Source organism: Uranotaenia lowii, chromosome 1 (genome assembly GCF_029784155.1).
Source record: "Uranotaenia lowii strain MFRU-FL chromosome 1, ASM2978415v1, whole genome shotgun sequence".
NCBI lineage: Eukaryota > Metazoa > Arthropoda > Insecta > Diptera > Culicidae > Uranotaenia > Uranotaenia lowii.
Genome location: NC_073691.1, coordinates 8,036,073 through 8,041,284, shown reverse-complemented (window position 1 = coordinate 8,041,284; position 5,212 = coordinate 8,036,073).

The following is a 5,212-nucleotide window of genomic DNA, read 5'->3' as shown; positions in this document are numbered from 1 at the left end:
CAACTACTAGCTTTAACGAATAGTCAGGTTAAGCAAGAACTGTCCGTCGATGACGAGCTACAAACAGTGATTAAGTATCTAAACGTTGCTGAAAAATGGCCCGAAGAAATTTTGAAGTACCAGGCGTTTCAAGGAAATATGTATATGCAGGGAGATTTGCTGATGAAAGACGAAAAACTTGTATTACCATCAACACTACGTACTAGAGCACTTAAATTAGCACATCTAAGCCACCCTGGTATGTCGACCATGAAGAACTTCCTTAGACAAGGTCTTTGGTGGTTGGGAATGGATAAAACCGTAGAAGAATATGTGAAGAGTTGTCCCGAATGCCAGCTGGTAACATCCACCAGCCATCCTCAGCCAATAACATTAACCGAACTTCCTCAGAATCCTTGGGACTATGTGTCCATGGATTTCGCATCGGCCTCCGACGTTCTTAATTGGAAAGCGTTGGTACTAACGGACAATTACTCCAGATTCCTTGTAGCTATTCCGATGGACAAAACTGATGCCGAATCTGTGAAGAAGGCATTAACACGATTGTTCAAAGTTTACTACATACCGAAGAAGCTGAAGGCGGATAACGGGCCACCTTTCAACAGCGCAGATTTAAAATCTTGGCTAGAAAATGTATGGGGCATAAAATTGATTCATAGCACGCCTCTTAATCCGACCGAAAATGGATTGGTTGAAAGAAGCATGCAAGGAATCAACAAAATTGCTACGATTGCGAGATTGGGAAAGCAAAATTGGAAGGACGCTCTGGCAGACTATGTAGTTGCGTATAACTCTTGGCCACACCACGTAACTAAAATCCCACCTGCAGAGCTTATGTTTGGGAGAGCAATTAGATGGCTATTACCGAACTCACGCACGGATTCGCGACAAGTTGCAGACGAAGAACTTCGAGATAGAGACCAAATTGCTAAATTCGTGCGAAATGAGAGAGAGGATCGTAAAAGAGGAGCCCAGCACTCTGATATAAAAATCGGGGACATCGTATTGGTTGAACAATCTAAGCGAGATAAGGCGGAACCATTTTACAAGAATATATTTTACAAGGTCATTCAAGTAACAGGAGCAGGCCGCGCTACCATAAAGGACATGGGTACAGGTAGAATATCAGAGCGGAACGTGAAGGTTTTGAAGAAGTTTGTCGAAAGAAAGGAGATTGGAGAAAATATTGAGATATCTGGAGAACGAACACATCAGAAGGAGCCTGATGGAATGGATCAAGAAAGTGTAATCAAGGATGTTGATAAATCAGATTCAACATCACAAACTGAAATCCAACGTTACCAACCATGCGATTCAGACGTCAACTGCAAGAAGAGACATCTGGAAACAAAAACAGGAACTACGAAACGTCGTCTCATTAAGCGACCGGAGAGATATTTGAATACAGCTAGTGTTGAATAAAATTTGTTTGATCCATTGTAAGGGGAGAATGTGGGGTTTTGAGATGAGCATTGTATGGGGAGTGGAGTTTTAGAGTGTAAGCTGATAAATAAAGGACGATGTGGTCTGGTAGTGCCTAAGTATTTGGACGAGGTTATTGTGTAATAAAAACGGAAATATCACAGCTACGAGTTTATCTCTGGATTTTTGGATAAATTTGTTCGATGAAAAAAAAATTTCGATAGATTTTTTCAAAGAAATCCTCTATATAATATTTGAACTCCTGATTTCTCGAAACTCAGCATAATTCAAGATGTCTCACCTATACAAAATTGTTCGTCATAATTCATACAACAATGCTGATATAGTGGCTACGAGTTTATCTCTAGATTTTTGAACAAATGTGTTCGATGAAAAAAAAAATTTCGATAGATTTTTTCAAAGAAATCCTCTATATAATATTTGAACTCCTGATTTCTCGAAACTCAGCATAATTCAAGATGTCTCACCTATACCAAATTGTTCGGCATAACTCATACAACAATGCTGATATAGTGGCTACGAGTTTATCTCTGGATTTTTGAACAAATGTGTTCGATGAAAAAAAAAAATTTCGATAGATTTTTTCAAAGAAATCCTCTATATAATATTTGAACTCCTGATTTCTCGAAACTCAGCATAATTCAAGCTGTCTCACCTATACCAAATTGTTCGTCATAACTCATACAATAATGCTGATATAGTGGCCACGAGTTTATCTCTGGATTTTTGAAGAAATTTGTTCGATGAAAAAAAAAATTTCGATAGATTTTTTCAAAGAAATCCTCTATATAATATTTGTACTCCTGATTTCTCGAAACTCAGCATAATTCAAGATGTCTCACCTATACCAAATTGTTCGTCATAATTCATACAACAATGCTGATATAGTGGCTACGGGTTTATCTCTGGATTTTTGAATAAATTTGTTAGACGAAAAAAAAATTTTCGATCAATTTTTTCAAAGAAATCCTCTAAATAATATTTGAACTCCTGATTTCTCGAAACTCAGCATAATTCAAGCTGTCTCACCTATACCAAATTGTTCGTCATAATTCATACAATAATGCTGATATAGTGGCCACGAGTTTATCTCTGGATTTTTGACGAAATTTGTTCGATGAAAAAAAAAATTTTGATAGATTTTTTCAAAGAAATCCTCTATATAATATTTGAACTCCTGATTTCTCGAAACTCAGCATAATTCAAGCCGTCTCACCTATACCAAATTGTTCGTCATAACTCATACAACAATGCTGATATAGTGGCTACGAGTTTATCTCTGGATTTTTGAACAAATGTGTTCGATGAAAAAAAAAATTTCGATAGATTTTTTCAAAGAAATCCTCTATATAATATTTGAACTCCTGATTTCTCGAAACTCAGCATAATTCAAGATGTCTCACCTATACCAAATTGTTCGGCATAACTCATACAACAATGCTGATAAAGTGGCCACGAGTTTATCTCTGGATTTTTGAACAAATGTGTTCGATGAAAAAAAAAATTTCGGTAGATTTTTTCAAAGAAATCCTCTATATAATATTTGAACTCCTGATTTCTCGAAACTCAGCATAATTCAAGATGTCTCACCTATACCAAATTGTTCGTCATAATTCATACAACAATGCTGATATAGTGGCCACGAGTTTATCTCTGGATTTTTGAACAAATGTGTTCGATGAAAAAAAAAATTTCGATACATTTTTTCAAAGAAATCCTCTATATAATATTTGAACTCCTGATTTCTCGAAACTCAGCATAATTCAAGATGTCTCACCTATACAAAATTGTTCGTCATAATTCATACAACAATGCTGATATAGTGGCTACGAGTTTATCTCTAGATTTTTGAACAAATGTGTTCGATGAAAAAAAAAATTTCGATAGATTTTTTCAAAGAAATCCTCTATATAATATTTGAACTGCTGATTTCTCGAAACTCAGCATAATTCAAGCTGTCTCACCTATACCAAATTGTTCGTCATAATTCATACAACAATGCTGATATAGTGGCTACGGTTTTATCTCTGGATTTTTGAATAAGTTTGTTAGACGAAAAAAAAAATTTTCGATAGATTTTTTCAAAGAAATCCTCTAAATAATATTTGAACTCCTGATTTCTCGAAACTCAGCATAATTCAAGATGTCTAACCTGAACCAAATTGTTTGACATAATTTGCACAACAATGCAGTCTGTAAAACGATGCTGATATAGTTTTTTATCTCTCAAGTTTTGATCGAATATTTTCAATAAAATAACATAAATAAATTATTTTTCAAAACCTTACCCCTCACAACTGACCATTGTCAAGTTTGTCTCACAATATTTGCGTGCTGAATTCTTGATTCTGTTACAATTATTCTTCATATTATATATTGTGTATGAATTTCTGACATGATATTTGCTAATCTGGCATCACTTTTTAGTTTCAAAGGAAATATTTCAACAAGCTTGAAATGTTTCGGCCTTGGCCTTAACTTCACATAAGTAGCCGGAAGATTCGAAATATTGTTAAGGAGAAGTCAAAAATGATGTTCCCGATTATTGTTCCGGTAAAAAGGAATCGATTTGGTCAAGAAGGATCGTATGAAAGTGCTACATTCAAAAGTGGAGTTCCTATAGGATCAAAAAGGTTGGTAAATTTATGTGAATCTTAAATGTTAAATTCGAGGTGTAATAAAAAAAAACTTTAACTTTTAGCAAATCCAACTTACCGTAACATTTGGCCGGAAGCTCGCACAAAAGCGATAATATACAAGACGAATGGTGGTTCATCGTATCGCTGACGCATCGCGTAGTCAAATTCCGGGTTTGACCGCTTCTGCTGGCGTTTTTTGCTGATAGAAGCAGCCGAACATCTGCCTTTTTGGGCAAATCCGGAAACGTTCAAGGGGCGAGTTTTCATCTACCTTGACAGCTGGTGCTAGTTGAAACTAGCGCTTCTCAAGCTAAGTCTTCCCAATCACGAAGTCGACGAACAAAGTTATACGGAATGACTTAATTGAAATTATCAATCGGCCGTCATATTATAGTTTTAACTTATTTTAGTATTAGAGCGAAATGATTGTGCTGCCTTTTTTCGCGATATACACGAATTTGTGACCACGAAAAAAAGTATAATTGAGGTAAATTACTGAAAACCTTTATTTAAATTTTGGATTAATTGTCTATCATGATTTTGATTCTCCGAAACCTTAGGATTTGTGCATGAAAAACGTTAAAATAAGGTCTACAGTAAACATGCATGTTAAACAAAAAAGAAAATATAAAATAAAATTGAAAACTCGCATTTTTTTCTGAATTTTTGTCGAAAATTATGAAAGTTTCACATTTGCTATTCTGCTTTTCATATTACGGTTCCAAAATAACCATTTTTGAACTTCTACGGTAATCTTCCTTGAGGTTGAAAAATAACCATATTTCTACTTCTCCCCGAAAAGTCATTTTATGGGTTCTCATGGAGAACTCATAAAATGGCATTTCCCGGGAAAAGGTCAAAAATGGTTATTTTTGAGTCGTAAATGGTTTAATAGTTTCTAGCGTGTATTGGCCTTTTACTTTTGATGCCGGCGCGTTTTATTAGATATACACCGAAAAAAATGTTCAACGGATTTTTAAGAGCTTCTATAGGAGATGTTTACACGATCATCGATACGCTCATTTTGGTTGTTTTACTAGCCTGGCCCAAAGAAATTCTCGGAGCGAAAAAGTTGGGACGGAGAACTTCAAGATTTGCAACGTGTGGCTAAACTGAGCGGCTTACTTGAG